Below are 17,502 nucleotides of genomic sequence, written 5' to 3' on the forward strand. Positions count from 1 at the left end.
CAAATTGAAAAAATAACCTCATAATTCTATATAGAGCAAATCCACATTCCCAAGAAAGAAACCAGAAAGGGGGGAAAAAGATACATAACCCCACATCTCTGTGATACCAAGACAGTCTCCTATAAACCCAGTGGATAATTCAATTTGTTAACGTTAGCAGTGGGAAATCAGTTGTGAAAACAGAAGGTTATCTTCTTATTAATATGTGATATTTATACAAACACATGTATATATAAACATATATAGATACCTACACATAGGCAAATACATATAGAAACATAAATGTATATATGTATATACACACATATATTTGTGTATATACATATAATTAAATCACATATGTGTCTATACATATAATTAAATCCATAATGAATATTCCAATTAGTAGCATCTTCAAATAAACCAAAAAAATTTAGTAAACATTTTTTGAACTAAGAAAACTGAGTCAAGAAAAGATTCATCTGTGTTCCAAAAAAAGAATATGGAGAGACACATACCTACATATATACCAAGACTTTTAAAATGTCAAGACTAAACAAAGTATTCTGATCAAAAATCAGATTGGGAATTTAGCTAATTCCTAACACTTTATTTCTTTTAAAAAAGGAAATAAATTTGAAGCATGTATGAAAAAATATTTCATTATAGTAAATCTGGATCACAGGTGTACCTTTGTCTAATTTTACTAGGCATTGGACAGTGGTTTAAAATATTTAATATTTTAATCAAAGAAGGCCTTCCTTGCTCAAATTTCTCTTTCTAAACTGCAGATTCTAGAAAAATGAAGTGATTGCTTCTGAACTGTGTACACAGCCAGATGGCTTTCAGATTTTAAGGCAACAGTAAGACTTGCTTGGATATTCAAGGTCCCTGAAAATATACAATATGTGTCCCAGTTCTAAACATTTATGGAAATCTATTCTAGTTATAAATGAGATGAGTCAAAGGCAAGGCGTTAAGCATGGGAGAGTCAAGGTGTAAAAGGACTGGGGTGAGCAATTAAACAACTGAATCCTATAGAGTTACATTCAAATAAAGCTGCAGAATTAACCATGGATGTTGAAAATAATTTTTGAAAGAAAATCTATTTACTGTAACAATGAACAATTTAGTAATAAGAATGATAAAGTAGTAATACCCAGGGTCTAGGATCACACAAAATTAGCCAGAAGGTGAGAGGGAGAAGTAAAATCACTCAAAATTCCTCATTATACAGGAGGAATTAAAATAATGGTTCTTAAATCAGCAAGTAAAGCTTTTCTACCTTTCAGAAATGGACCTTTCTGATCACTAGAAGAAAGAAGAGCAAAAACCAGAAAATTATGGAAAGAGTAAGGTACCTAAACATGGAATGTTTAAAATAATATGACAGAATTTTGTTCAAATATTTTGGTTAAGGCAGAAGATCAATGTTTGAACAAACAATATAAACCAGAAATTGACACATTGTAACTGACTATATACTTCAATTAAAAAAAAAAGAAAAAAATCACCTTTAAAAATGAAAGCTCTAAGAATTTGTTAAAACCGAAATCCAACTATAAGCTTTTTAAAGAGAAGCAAATGGACAGATAAATGTTAAAAAGAAGAGGGGAAAAAAAAGATGATGACCTGATGCATACCAGGCAACCACAAAGAAAAAGCTGAAGAGGCATTAATAATTTAAGGTAAATCTGAAGTCAGGACAAAAAAAACTTTAAATGAGAAAAAGTACCATTTTCATTACTAAAAGTTAAAATCCTTAAAGAAATGTTCAAATATGTAGATGAGAATTCAGATGACATTTTAATAAATCAAAAACTTAGAAATAAGAGAAATGGACAAAAACAGAATGCAGTGAGAACTACCTCTCTCTCAGTCTCTGACAGGTGAAATTTAAAAAAGCAAGAAGATAAAAGATTTGAATACCATAAAATGGATAGAATGGAATAAGTATATATCTGTCCAATTATATATTATAAAAATAGCCATCATGAAATTGTTGCAAAAATCTTGACCCAGTAATAGGCTACCAAAAATATTTTTAAATTCCTTAAAAGGGAATTGAAAATGCCATAGAGTTTGACCATAATGCAATTAAAACAGAAATTAATATGAAAAATTAAGCAAAAATACCAAATCATTTGGAAACCTAAAACAAAATAAAACAAAGCAAACAAACAAGACTGCGAAATAACTCTTAAAGAGAAAAATTTTTAAAAACTGTGAAAACTACTAGAAAGTAAAAGTATTAAAATACAAGATATAAAATTTTATAAATGGGATAGATTTATTAAACAATGAATGAAAATGAATTAAACATCATACTTAAGAGAGTAAGAAAAAGAAAACAGGAGAATACAGCTCCTCCCAGTTTGCACAGAACTTGCAGGAACCAATCCAAGGACTGCCTTTCTTTCTGCTACCCCTTAACTCATGACTATGTTCTCTTATTTAGCTGTTCACAGACTTAAGATTTATGGTCCTTGAATACAGGAACCTTATCTTCCTCTTCCTGACTCCCATTAGATTGAGCACATTTTTTTTTTTCTATTTAGCAGGCTGAATAAATATTTGATAGGTGGATTTTGAAATGAAAATTGAACTGCCTGAGTTCACCCTGTGTCAGATTTCCCAGGAGGTTAGATGTCAGGTTTGCTAATGAGGAAGATGGTCATCTCTGTGGTGCCGTTTCTGTCGGACTAGACAAGAAAGTCCACAAGACGTGTGCGTGGTGAGGTAGCGGGTGGGGGAGGGGGCGGCATCGCTGTTTGAAAACATCAGAAATATTCCCCCTGGTGAAGAGAAGGCTTAGGAGCAAGATTACAGTTATGAAGAAGAGGTGGAGAGAGACAGTGGTTATTCCCATGCAGAAGGCGGAACTGACACAAGATGATGAGATTATGTTCCACTGGGAAGAATTCAGATCAGGCAGAAGGAGAAATTCCTGAACTCAGTAACAAAAGATTTAGACAGCTGTCCTGTAGACTCTTTCTTGAGAGCTTTTAAAATAGAATTGAAAAAGAATACCAAGTGGAATATGTATGTATAAGTAAATTATGCTGTACACCAGAAATTAACACAACATTGTAAATCAACTATACTTCAATTAAAAAAAAAGTCTCAAAAGCAAAACAAAAACAAAAACAAAAACAAAAAACCCCAAAACAAACAAAAAAACTAGAACTTCCATCTCATTCAGAATGCTTTCAATGCAGGGTTTCCTGGGAAGGTACTCGTCAATTAAACATCATAATGTAATTACTCTCCTAAGAATCTATGATACAAACAATGTCCAGAATGAGTTTTCCAACAACTCAGCTCTAAACAATTAAATGTTCTTTTTAAATGCATAGGCTAAATTCAAGTTCTAAATCAAGTTCCTGGTCTGGGTTTAACCAGGTTGCATTTAAAAATATTAGCCAGAGTGGAGCATTGCTTCATCTATACATCTGAGAAGTGTTGAGGGGTGGGTGCTTGGAGACACACGGGAGCTGTCAGCATCATTTTCCAGTCCTTGTTAGATGCTTGGAGTTAAGATTCCCCAGGCCACTTCTTTAGGTGTTTAGCTGTTTAGAAAAGTGACACAGAGTTTACTTTCCATTATGAGGAAGTCCATTGCTGTGCAGGCTTGGAATTAACTGTTTACACTTGATTACCTAAAGGATAACTACCTGTGGGTACTATCTTCCCAGGTATTCGCCTGGATAAAAAGAGACAAGCAATTAATGGCCCCATGTGCATCCTTGCAAAAGCAAAAAGGAGTGGGGAGAAGCCCTGGGAGTTAGGATACAATCTTCATTGGTTTTCCTAGACCATGCATTCCAGGGCAGTCATAGCTCTTCACCTTGACCTTGATCTTCACCCAGAGCATGACAGAAACCAGGAGACGGCTGAGATAAAGCTGTAATAAGTATAGGGCCGTCCATCTGTGTATTTCTGGAAAAGAAAATAGTGTTTCCGTCATAAACAACTGTGTGAGCTCAATTCTACTTGGAAACACTCTCTCTGTGAGTAGTTATGTGCTGTTGCTCAGAAAGTCTTCCACTCTCCCAAGATGAGGAGAGTCTGGTCAGCACACACCACCATCTTGAGAGGACGCAGGTGGAGTCGGGGACATCTGCACAGCCGTGGAGGTTTCTTTCAAGGGCAGAGCTGCTAGTCAAGGTCTGTCCATTGGTCATGTGTGTACAAGATCTTTATGTCTATTCTACTGGACGGGAGCACCAAGTCTTGGGCTTGGAGAGGTGAGCAGACAGTCACGTGGAACAGAAGTGCAGGTTAGATGTGAGGTTTCATTAAAGGGAACCACTTCACACAGGAAGTGTCAGCTTGATGTCTTCCTCCCGCTTCACAACAGCAACTCTCAGTGCTCAGAGACCCACAGGAAGCTCTGTGGTTTCCATCCCACCTGTGACTGGCCACCAGGTTAGCCCAGGAGAATGAATTCTCTAAGTCAGAAGAAAGGGCAACCCGTGGGTCCAGGATGATTGACGTTAACACTGGAATAAATAGTTTAGGGATAGAGGATCCCAGTGTAGTCACATTGGGCAGCGGGGGTGGGAGAGGCTTCTGGGCTCCTCCCATTGGGTGGTGTAGGGGGTGGAGGTCATTCCTCTGTACAGTTGGGAAACGCCCACTGGCATGCCAGCCATGGCAAGCTTTTGGACAACCTCAGCTTCCTGTGAAGTCACAGCAGCCCAGTGACCCACAGTTGGTCTTATTTCTACATAGCCATCCCCTCTGGTCTACAAATTTTCTGTCTTGGAAGAGTGCCTCTTCACTGGCATGCTCTGGTTCAGCCTGCAAGAAGATCAGGTCCTTTCTAGTTGAATGAAAAAAAAGAGATACATGCTATCAGCTAGAGGCTAGAGGTTGTGCCCGACCTGTTGAATGTAACAGACATGAAGCAGAATTTGTAAATGAATGAATGAATGAATGAAGGACCCATCCAACTGCCATTAAGGACGGGAAAAAAACTGGCTCCCTTCTATCCAGCTTTTCCATTTCCCTCATTATCTCCCAGCCTTGCCAACTTTCCTTCCCCAATTTCCAGGTAGCTGAAAGTTTCTACCAACCATTCAAAAAATGTTTATAGTCTTGAAGGTTGCGATGGAGGAAGGTTGAATCACTGGTTGCCCAGATCACCGAAGTGGCCTCCACTTTGCCTACTCATAGTCCCCATTAGTTGCTCACATTTATGGAGCCACATCTGAGACTTCTTAGACACACACTAGATTAGGACTCTTCTAAAAGGAATGCCAAACTGCTCTAGATAAGAGTAGTGGAAATAAACTTTCCAGATGCCATTCAGCTGAGGCACTGTGGTTCAGGAACTGCAGGTTAAGGACGTCAATCTCTGTCCTACCCACGTGGAACCACACCTGCACGCACCCATACTTGACCAAACATAGCTGTGTTTTAAAAAGTGTGTCTTGGTGGGGAGCGTATATAGCTCAGTTGTAAAGTGTGTGCTTAGCATGCATGAGGTTCTAGGTCCAATTCCCAGGACCTCCATTAAAAAATCAGCAAACAAACAAATCTAATTACCTCCCCCCATTAAAAAATACAAAAATTTTTTAAACTTAAAAAAATTTTTTTTAAAAAAGCATGTCAATTTTTCGCTGAAATTTCGCCCTCATAAGAAGGAATGTAGGATGGTGATTCTTTGCTGGCAGCAAGTTCTAGCAGGAGGAAGGAAGCAGAGGAGAATGAAAGAGAATGAATTTCTTAAGTGTAGGCGCATTCCGTGGAGCAGGAAAGCCAGCATATACAGGGAGGGCTGGGGTCAGTGAAGAGCCACGTCCTTATTGCATGAGTTCATTGTGCCACTGTCAGAAAATGAGCGTGGTCCTGTTGCACTGAAACTGACCAGCCTCATCCGATGCAGCACCTTTTGCTGCATCTCATTAGCAGTGGATGTGCTTGTCCATGTGGGTGAGAGTCTTCTCTGTGTGAGAGAAGAAGAGTAAAAGAGGGCACTTATACACTTACATTCTAATCGGTGGCGGGACCCTTTCCAGCAAGCTGGGGGGCTCTGTCTCCGAGCATTTAACTGTAAGGTTGGATGCAATCTCGCCATGGTGAGAGTTTTTTCCAAAGCATCACCCTGTTTCTTCCCACTTGGCATTTCCCCCACCCCATTATAGGAGAAGACATTTCTCCGGTCGGCAATCAAATGGAAATTGACATTTGGTTCCCTTCTAAGAGACTGATGCATGTGAGGCTTGTTTTTTTGATATGTCCCTTTGCTCAAACCTAGAGATTAAAATGAGCCTTAACATAAACCATAGGAAAGAGGCATAAAATGCTCCTAACCCTCACGGATGCCCAGCTGACGACACCTGTGAAGCACAATTGTGTTTTAATAGTAACACTTTGAAACAGCTCAGGTAAATATAATGCTTTATGCCAAAATTTCAGATCCCACAAATGCCACCAGTACTTATGATTCCTGTGGGTAAGTTTGCTCTTGCTGTGTTCAAGTTTGAATGGAATATAAATGCACCATTAAATCTGCCCCAGAAGTACAAGAGAGAGGCTATAGCATCGTTAAGTGAAAAAGGCAGCATTTTATGTCTGATGGAGCAGTCATCTTGTAAAGGGCAAATTGGTAAGAGAGGCAGGAGGAAGAGATCTATGGAAAGTGGCCTCAACAGGAAAGGCAGATGGAAGTCTGAATTCTTTTATAAATTCCTTTAAAGGAAAATAGTTTATTGAGCTTTTAGAAGAAAAATACAGATTCTTTCCAAGGCTTAGAGATTAGGTGCCTGTCCCCAAACTCCAACTCCAACACACACATCAGAACCACTCTGATCACCACCACTATTGTTAGTAAGAAGGGGAAAGAGTGGAAACAAGAATAAAAGTCATCTTTCACTACAGTAAATAAAGTGAGTTTCACTTGTCACAGTGAATGATGAATGTCCACCCATCACTTTCCCAATGATAGAGGAACCAAAGATGGTGTATCAATTTTTATAATTTTAAGGCTGAAAGATAATAACTCTGCAGAAATGGAGCAGACTATATAAAAATCCTCCTGGAAAATGTGATTACACATAAAAATCCATAAAAATGTACAAAGTGATAGATGAACCAAAACTAAGCAAACACAATTTTTTTCCTATCCTTTTGGAACTGAGCAGAAATAGCATATGTAGAAAGAATGATTTTATTTTGTATTTTTAAAAGAAATATTTGGAACTTAATTGAATTAGACTTGTTGTGGGATTTGAAATTTTCAGATGGAATATCGGGTTTTATTTTCAATTGAATTCTCTACTGAAGATATGAAGAATGAACCATCAGTGAAATATTAGCAATAAAGTTGACAAATTTCAATAAACTAAAAAAGCTGAGCATAATATAAGCTAGCACACTTTCTCGCCACACTTTGCTAACCCCTAAAGGGCTACATCAACTCTTCTTGATAATTCTAAGAAGAAATCATCTTTGATCTATTCTAATTAAATCCAATTTACATCTGATATTTATTTCTTGAGATTCTTAAAACAAATCAAAATTCATCCTTTTTTTCTGTGGCCACCCTGCTAAATCTACTGTGTCCCTCACACCATCAATTTATTATTATTAATGAATCTGGAACATGTATCAAGACACATATCTCATTTGGCTTATTCCTTAGAAGTTACTAAATTAATCCCAAATTGTATACACTACACCTTATCAACCTATATTATTTCTTATTCATATTAAGTGATTTTATTCATTTCAGGGATTTCATGAAGCCCCTGTCTGGCAAATTTAATCAATTGTAATGTAGAATAACATATACCTAATTTTTTTTGCATTTAGAAATTGTGCCAATAGCTTGTATTGCTTGAATAATCATGGTCGATGGAAAAAATGCCTATTCCTGCTATAAACCCCAAAAAACTTGTGTCAAAAGTCCTACGAGCTCTGCTGGTATTTTTCAACTCATGGTTAACAAGAAATAAGGACATTGCTGTATAACATAGGCAAGGTGTGCTCTTTTCTCTGCAGTCCGAGTAAAGTGTATTGTAAACACAGTGGATAGTTTTTAATATGTAGTTTCCATGTATTATTTATGTCAGCGAGGTTCAGGGAATGTACAGAGGCTAGGTTAGCATCACGCCAATCAAACCATATTTTAAATGACCATAAGGAAAGACAGCATAGCCCCTGCATTGCTCAACTTGGCTTCCAGGGAACTGTTCCCTCTATGCCCTCAGAAGGGAGGCTGGACAAAGGAGCGAGGCTCTGACAATCCACAACAGAGATCTCAGGGAAGGAAGACCCAGAGAAAGGCTGCAGATCAGAAAAATGAATTCCAGAGTAAGATGGAGGTGGCAGGATTCACCAGCTTTGGTTTACTGCTAATTCCTTTAACATATGGTGACTCTATAACCAAGGTTACGAACCCACTCAGGTTGTATAAATGTTCACCCCTCAACTGTTTCAATTCCTCATAAGAGACCTGGTGAGAAAAGGCAGTATGTTGGGAGCATGGAGGCACTTGTTATAAACAGTCTGAGCGGCAATTCATCTTACTAAACACCTTGGACAGCATCCAGCTCGAGAATCATAAAACACGAAGGAAAACAAGATGCTGTCCCCGGAGAAAGCCCTGTTTGCTTATCAAAGAAAAGGCAACCAATTAATAGTTTTATTACTAATACCATTACCCCAAGGGCTAAAAGGAAGTTTATTTATTTATTTTAAGTTCAACCTGCTAAATTCCACAATAACACGCGCCAAGGTGCAGCTCGTATTACAAATGAATAACTTAATTAAAACACATTGATTTTGCTCATTGACTGCTGCAAATTTTATTAAATATTAATGATAACATTTTGTATTTTTTATACCGGTCATGAAAGTTTTATGTGCTCTCTCCCCTACAGCAGCCTTAGATTTTATGACAAAATCTTAGGCAGCTCAAAGCACAAACATAAATATTGCATTGGCCAGCTTGGTACAATATATGTGTGTACATAAACCAATAAGTCGATGTGTGCACATTTACCCAAATACCCACTGAATTAGAGGAGCTGAACCAAAGCAAGCAAGGGAGAAACTTGAAAGGTCTGAGTTTGTGTTTTATTTTAACCACCAAGAAAGGCCACCCGGAAACTCTGGGAACAGGCACCCTGTGAGGTGGGACTTCAATACCTTACAGTCAACTGTGTTGTCTTCCCAAATTCTGTGTTGTGATACCAAGCCAGAGACATCACTCCGGGAATAACATAATTCTGCATGTTACAAATCCTCCATGGCAAGAGGTTTAATCAAGAGAACAAAATTCTCTTTTCTCATCCCATGTGCCCCTAAAGCCAAAAAAGTCCACCAAGCTAAGGGAGAGCCTTTAAAATTTTGTTAGAATGTTTTGTTGTTCTTTCTGTGGGTTTATTTCCCATGTTTATGATAAAGTTGGTAGAGCTTTAGGTGTTTATCAGCCATACAGAAGGGGACCAGAAGTAACCCTTATCTTCTTCTAAGCTCTTAATGGGAACCATAAATGCTTGGAGCCAGTTGACAGCTGTGTGGAGTAAATCAGATGACACATTATTTGGAGTGTTTTTTCATTATTTGGAAAATTTTACTTAAAATTCTGTAAAGCGTTCAGCAGAACATCACTGCTACTTTGAATGTCTGCAGGGACTTTCTTCTCTCAGCATCTCAGACATTGAGAAACAATTGAGTAGTTCATTTAAGTCACTTCCTCAAATCACCTCCCAGGTCAAAGGGACAGGTCAGGCCTCTGAGTTACAAAGTCTTTCCCAAAATTTAAAACAAACTTCCTTAGGAATATAATCATAGCAACCCAGACTTAAAAAACAAAGCCTAAGTATTACTAAATCCTTGACAAAAATGTTCCAGCCACAGTCTACATAGTTTGCAAGCGCCCTCGCAGTGAAAGGTGAGGGAAGGACAAAGGGTAGAAAAATGCTTTCAAAAGGAAATACTTCACTCAAAAGACATTAAGCATTTTCTAAAATGAGGAACTAAAAGGCAGACCAGAAGATCTTTAAAATACACACTTCTTTGAAATGCAAAATATATTTTTGTAAGACATCGATGGAAGTTAACATGAGGAAATCATTTAGTTCAATTCTGTAGTTACTAGTGACCCAACTGTGTTTCAGTGGTGTATTTGCCTCTTATCTGCCTCCCTCCCCCATCCCAATGGCCCCTCTGGGCTCTGGGAGGTTGAACCCTAAGACTGCACCACCCGGAGCCCTTGACAGCTGGCTTCCTATTGGGTTGGGCCAATGAGAGCAGGAGATCTAAGGATGGAAGGAGAGAGAGATGGGGGGATTTACTCTCTGTTGCTGCCTGCTTTGGGCCATGTTATTAAGCTTCTGGCATGTTCCTCTCTCTGGAAAGACTCTTTCCCCTTCTTGCTCCTGGAGCCTCCTTTTGCCTCAGATCTCTGGGCTCCTCCACATCCCCTGCTGGCTGCACATCCAACAGGCCTTCCTTAGAAGTCCTTTGAATCATCTAAGTTAAAATTTCTTTCTTTCTGTCTGTCTGTCTTTCTTTCCCTGCTAGGATTATAACGAACAAGTACCAAGAACTTGTAGCTCCTACTAGGGGTCCTTTTCAGGTTGTGCTATGTGAAATGGCAGGTATCAGGTCAGAGGTGAGTTAAAAAAAAAAAAAAAGCCCTAAAGAAAGTCAAAAGATGAAGCAATCCCTGATCCACAACATTAGAACCTGTGCATTCATTTTTTTGTGAACTTATAGATTATGCACAATTCTGTGCATGACATCAGTGTTATTTCCCTTTCTGCTGTGGAATGAAGTTTCTTCCCTTAGTGATGAGTACTCAGGAAAAACAAGACAAAGCAAAGCAAAAAAACTAACCCAACTATTCCTCACAATGAGTCCTGCGCTAGACCTGAGGGCATGTGCTCTGTAAGTCTGACACATTTTTGAAAGGAACTCTTGTCCCCAACTCAGCTTGACTGTGAACCAGGTCTATCTAGCCACCTTTAGTCCTCCCAGGGAATAAATTAAATCTGCATCTTGACTGTGCTGCCTGGAAGAGATTGTTAAATTATTTATGGCGAGGTGGCAGGGAGTTGCTCGGCTCTGCAAGTTGGGGGTGGGGCAGAGTCTAGCTTGCCTCTTGTCGACTGCAGGCCACTGCGTTCTCAAGTTCAGCAATGTCTTGAGAAAAATAACTGGTTACGAAATCTTAACAGAAAAGAGGCAGTAAATCGCTTCTCTCTGTTTGGGGGCTGCTTTCAGGCTGGAATGGCTGCTACTTCGCTCTGGTTCTCACCTGGGATACAGGAGATTTCCTGCTGCTGACGCCTGGCTGGGGCAGACTGGGCAGGTAATGGCTATGGACCACGTGGATTTAGGGTTGAAATTTTAAAAATGAAAATAAGAAGAAACCCAAGAGTTTGTAGAAGGGATTTTGCTAATTTGACTTCTGCTTCTGAGTTTTGATCTTAGTTTGGGTACGTGCCCAGTGTTGAAAGAGATTTACACGGAGAATCAGGAGAACTGACGCGCTCACAGGTGAGGCAGGAGGGCGGGGGGCAGGGCACAACCATTGGAGGAGTGACACAGCAACTGAGGACAAGCTGGTTAGAGCCAAGATGGCAGAAGGTTGGACTGCCAGTGGACCTTGAGCCTCATGGCGCACCCACAGGCACCATGGCAGTTCCCAGGCTGACAGTAAAAGGTCAAAAGGTGGGCGGGGCTGAATTCCTGGAAACCCCACCACCTTCCCCAGCATAGTTGGGATAATCATCCCACTCATCAGCATATGAAATGACCCAGCGCATAAGAACTAACAGCCCCACACCTCGTGGCATCTCTCCCTCTCACGGTTTGAGATGGCCCGCGTTCTGCCTATGAATCTCCCTGAATAAACTTGCTTTCACTTTACTGTGATTCAACTCTTGAATTCTTTCCAGTGCGAGACAAGAACCTATTCTCCAGCAACACAGAGGGGTGATTCAGATGAATTCCTTAGAGCTTCTCAGTGATTTACTGGTGTTTTGGAAACTGAAGCACCAAGTCACATGGAGAGCCCCGGTACGTGTTTCAGGTGACCCTTCCCTGTGGACACTTACTCCTTGCGCCCTGATGCTCCAACTGCTTTAACATGAAGGAAAAAAAAAACCTACTCTATAATTATAGGGAAATTTTAAATTCACATACTCTGGGACAACTAATACATTTATGCATCAAGGTAAAATTATCTCAGTGACAAACAGCTGATTTTTTAAGAGATCCATTACGTAATAAGGCATGGGAAAAGACGATGGTATGAAGGAAGGGTCAGAGAGTGTAAACACTACACAGAAGGAAAGATGGAAGATGCAGAGCACTGCCTGGTTTGTTGTTTCCCTTAAACTAGGGCTTAGAAAATATTTTGTCCTACTGGCCTGGACAGAGAGAAATTCTATCCTAAAATGCAAGACCATCTTTATTCCAATGTGGAAGGGATATTATTTTAGCTAACTTCATTGGAACTATAACAGAAATCAAATATCTTATTTTACATGAACTTTCTTCCCAGACGGTAAAAAGTTTTCTACACCTTACTTAATCTCTCCATATCCAAGTTAAGAGATTACTTTGTTAACTCATTTTACTATTAAAGAAAATCATGGAAAATTGAATTTTTTTTTTTGCTTTCCTAGGTAGACAGAAAGATAGATGGCTAGACAGATAGTGAGTTATAGATACAGAGATACAGATTGAGATAGAGATATACGTAGTAGCTTTATTTATCCTGATATTAGTATATGTTACGATAACACTCTGACTTTTATATGTGTGGTAAACATTAATTAATTCTCTAGGCTAAAAAAGAAATAAGCTAATTTGGGAGCAATACCTACCATCAGAGGTAGCATCCCAAATACATATTACGAATTTAGCACCAAATATGCATATTATGCATTTGCTAGCAGTGAGCCACAAATTCTTAACCATTCTTCTAAATGTTTTATTGAAGTATAATATACACAGAGAAAAGTACACACATCATAAGTGATGAATTCATTGACCTCTAATCTTATTTTTTAATTAACAACATAGAGATACGAGCTTGCTTATAGGTTAAGGAAGGAGAGGAGCCAGGAGGAAGGAAGCAGAGGCAAACTCGGAGCGCTGTAGTGCTGTGGCACATTGTAGGTCCCAAAGATGGCAGCAGTAGTATCACCCATCCCTTAAGCTCTTCTGCAATGTGATCTTTCTACTCCTCCATCAAGAGGTAGAGATAATTTCTTACTTCCATCTGGGTGGGCTCTGTGACTGCTCTGACCACCAGAACATAGCAGACAGGATGCTGTGTCATTCCTGGGCACAACCTTTAACTGGTTTGGTAGCTTCAACTTTGTGCCCCTTGAAATATCTGCTCTCGGGATGTTCTCTCCCAGAACCCAGAGTTGCACTGTAAAAAGCCCAAGCCTCATAAGGGGGCCACACGTAGGTGCCTGGGTCACACCCCCAGCTGAGCTCTCAGCCCACGGCCAGCATCAACTCCTGGCCACATAGTGTGCCATTTTGGATATCCCACTTGGTCAAGACCACAGATGACTGTAGGTCCAGTCAACACCTGACTTCAGTTATATGAGAGCGAGCAGTGAAGTAAGCCTGGCTGAGCCCAGTCAACCCACAGACCCACAAGAGATAACAATAAACGGTTTCAAAGCCACTAATTTTGTGGGTAGCAGGCTAACTGGGAACAGATGACTGGAACAGGTATCAAAACAGAGATACAGGAATTTGGCTTTGACAGGAAGAAGGCAGAAAAGAGACAAAACAATTTAGCAAGATTATAGATACATTTACAGATTGAATGGAGAAGAAATGAGAAGTGGGAGTTTGGAAGCAATATCATTCAGTAAGAAAGAGAAAAATACGGGGTAGCAGGTTTAAGAAAGGGACAGATAGTTGAAATATCAGATATGTGTAACGAGATGGAATCCAGGAAAAGTTCACTGACACGTCTGAAGGCCATGCTGATGTTAAGCTGTGAATCTGAAGAGTACTATTTGCCAGGGGCTGGGATCTTCTCCAGCTACCCAGTTAAGGGAAGAAAAATCCTACAACTGGATTGATCTTGGACTGCAATTTTAAAGAGCAGGTGAGGAAGGAAGAGAGAGCCAGATAGTTGTGGGTCCTGGTGGGTATTATCCAAAGCAATGGACCATGGATTTTAGCCCGTGCAGGGAAAAGAGATGAAACTGGGAAAGACCTGATAACAGGAGTGAAAGAAAAGAAGATGCAGAAATTTGAGGTCAAAAAAGATTATTATGTAAGAGAAGGGACTGAGAAAAGCTGAAAGGAGAAGTTTTGATCTCCAAATAGAGTAGTGTTGAATTCTTTGGTGGGTTTGTACTTTTTTATAACCTCACTAGTAATTACAGGTTTTACCTAAGAAATATTTAAAGACTAATACGTTTAAAATCCAAGCCAGTTAACATCTCCACTTGTCAGTAACTTGTAAGCATCCACGGATGGGAAGATGACTGACAACAGAGGGTTAGACTGAGGTGTTATTTGCCCAGACCCGCATGTGGGAAGTCTGCCTGAACCCACGTGACAGCTGATTGTGGGAATCTCTTTAGATGTCTGCCCAGTGCTGTCACGTCAGTAGCTTGAAATTGGCCATGGTGGAATATTTACCCTACAGAAATCTGCAAACACTACAAATCAGGGCTTTTGTTTCCTGGAGAGTGGGTGTTAAAACATTTACCAGCATGCCACCACCCAGCCTGTCCATATACCCTGTTTCTATGAGAAAGAGACTTTAATTTTGTACATTTCTTATAAATGTCTATCTACTAACTTGTGCCTTATTCTGCACAGGACATGAGTGGAAGATTATTTTACCCTACTTCTATTATCTGCATGAAGCACAACTGTTGGATTTAAGATAAGTGATTTATTAGATGTGAAGACACATTTCTCCTTCTTTCTGATGCCAGAACATTCCAAGACTGAAGGAAAAACGGCAACAAAACAAGCTGAAGTAAGCAAAGTTCAGTCATGTGGAGATGTCGGTCCTATAACAGCTATGGAATTGGAAAAAGGATTAACTGTGAAAAGATTATTCTAAGAAGGGGAAAACTGGTGTACTTTAATCTCCATTCTCAGTGAGCTTGTGGTGGAGAGGAACTGCAGTCAGGATAAGCATTCCCCCTGGTCCCTGCAAATATGCCCACCCACCCATGCCAGTTGCAAGTCCCAGGACCAGAAATCTACCCCCAAATATCCACGTTCCTTCTGCCTTTAGTTTGCAAACACTATCATAGTGGCACTGAAAGGAATGCTAAATAAACTAATTGCTCAAAAAAAGTTATTAGCTATTGCAATCTGCCCAGTGCTGCAGCTGATACATTACAATCTAGGGCCAAAATAGGTGTATCTTCCTACTTCATCTTTTTGGAATTTTTTTCAGTCCAGTTTTCCAATACTGACTGCATTTTTCCTTCTCCCTTATTTTGCTTCAGGATAATCACAAAAATTAATAAATTTTCACATTAAGAACGAAAAGGTTACTGGGAATATGAATGAAAACATAATCCTCCGAGGATTTCAGCCTGGTAAATTTGAAATAAGACACAAACATTTTATCTGCTAGGCAAAGCAAACCTGGGAATTTTGAGTTGCTACTTAGTCTACTAAACTATATGAATATTTTTTTCCATTCATGCAATAAAAACTTATTGAGAAAGACTTAGATGTGAATAATAAAGCTCTTTGTGACTCTCAGAATTGCAATATAGACTTGAAAGGTTTCATTAAAATTAGAAGCACTTTAGCTTGTTCTGTTTCTCTTAAATGGGAGCGCATTAATTTATTTTATTTGGGGGAGAATTAGAAGAGATGAACATGTAATAACTAGTGTTAAAATGCAGGGTGATATTTTTGAGACAGGAGAAAAAACACTAACAAAACCACCACTCTACCTGAACTCTGGTTTGTGACACTCTTTATCCAGGTGGCTTCAATGATAATCCCATTAGGCATTTGCAGGTGTTACGTTAGTCACTAGAAGGCTTCCCTCCAGATTTTCCCCTTGTATACAGTAGAAAACAGACCATATTTCCTACTGAGACCAGATGAAAAGTGAGACACGTGGTGAATTCTGCTTAATGGTTACTCTGTTTGGTGACTGAAAATTATCTAACAGGGAAAAATAATTTTCCTCATTTTTCCTTCCAAGAGCACTTATTAAAATGGATTTTTTAAATGAATATGCAATGATACAGCAAATTAAGCTTGCTATATCAAAACAACAACACAGTATGAGATTTTTGAAATACCCAAGTTTTTTTTAATTTTATATAAGAGGAAACTAGTATATTGTGGACATATATTTCTTCATTACTCCGAGATGATAGAATCTGGAGACAAGAAGGAGCTTTAAAATTTCAACCAGCTTTCCCCAAGGGAAAAAGGACATGTGACGTGCTCTGAATGTGGAGGTTAAAGCTGGCCTTTTATGAACTGAAAGTTTGTTTCCTCCCAATATCCAGATGTTGACATTCTAATCCCCAAAGTCATGGTATTTTGAGCTGGAGCCTTTGAAGGGTGATCAGGGTGAGAGGTGGGGCCCTCATGATGGGATTAGTGCCCTTATAAGAAGACTCAGCAGAGAGTCTGCTCACTCTTTCTCTCCACCATGGGAGGGCACAGAGAGAAGATGGCTGTCTGCAAACCAGGAGGAGAGCCCTCACCAGGAACGGAGTCAGCTGCTGCCTTGATCCTGGACTTCGCAGCCTGCAGGACTGTGAGAAAATAAATTTCTGCTGTTTAAGTCCCTGGGTCTAGGGTAGTTTGTTATGACAGCCTGAGCTGATTCATATATGGTCTCTGCCCTCAGAGAATTCAGTCTAGAGGAGAAAAGCAGCACACAAATAATTTTAATAAGTCCTGTGGCCCAAGTATGCAGGAGCTGCTAATTCACAACACTCAGAAATGAGTTGGTTGTTCTCTGAGATCTAACAGGTGATGAGGTGAAGAAACTGCCCTGATGTTATGGTGACTTGCCCAGGGTCAAAAAATGGTTGGTGGCAGAGCCAGAATACTGAGATTGTATGTGTGTGTATGTGTGTGTGTATTTACATGAATAAATGCATTTTTTCCTATTCACTCAGTGAATCTTTCCTGGTCCCTTACTGTATACTAACTACAATAATAACGTGTTTACATGAATATTTAGTTTTATCCTCACAACCATCATGGTCCCATTTGACAGATGAGAAAACCAAGATTTAGAGAGACTTACTAACTTGCCCACTGTCACAGAGCTACTAAAATCAGAGCTGTGCTTTGGACTAGGACACTTGAAACAGACAGAAGGTTGGAAGGTAAGAAATGTAAAATGACTTGGAAGAAATTAAACTGTATACACATGCTGATCAGTAGATCCCTGGCACCTTCTCACATGCTATTAACATACATGAAAATAACACAGATCATATAATTTTCTCATCAGTAAAACTGGGGTCATACCTTCCTCAGGGGGTTAATATGAGAGTTAATGGGATGCTAATATGAGAA

General features: G+C 39.4%; 1 protein-coding gene and 1 long non-coding RNA gene across 3 annotated transcripts in view; one reads left to right on the forward strand and one right to left on the reverse strand.

The window, feature by feature from the left end:
* CELF2 (CUGBP Elav-like family member 2) overlaps nt 1-17,502 on the reverse strand; it is a 475,836-nt gene that overhangs the window by 408,149 nt on the left and 50,185 nt on the right. The window lies entirely within an intron of this gene.
* LOC116661614 lies at nt 11,081-16,686 on the forward strand. Of its 2 annotated transcripts, none has more exons than XR_004317566.1 (3): nt 11,081-12,015; nt 14,803-14,965; nt 16,629-16,686. It is a non-coding gene; the product is annotated as an uncharacterized LOC116661614 (long non-coding RNA). The 2 variants fall into 2 exon arrangements; XR_004317567.1 differs by having other exon boundaries at nt 16,636-16,672.

This window comes from Camelus ferus, chromosome 35, assembly GCF_009834535.1.
Source record: "Camelus ferus isolate YT-003-E chromosome 35, BCGSAC_Cfer_1.0, whole genome shotgun sequence".
In the NCBI taxonomy this organism is placed as follows: domain Eukaryota; kingdom Metazoa; phylum Chordata; class Mammalia; order Artiodactyla; family Camelidae; genus Camelus; species Camelus ferus.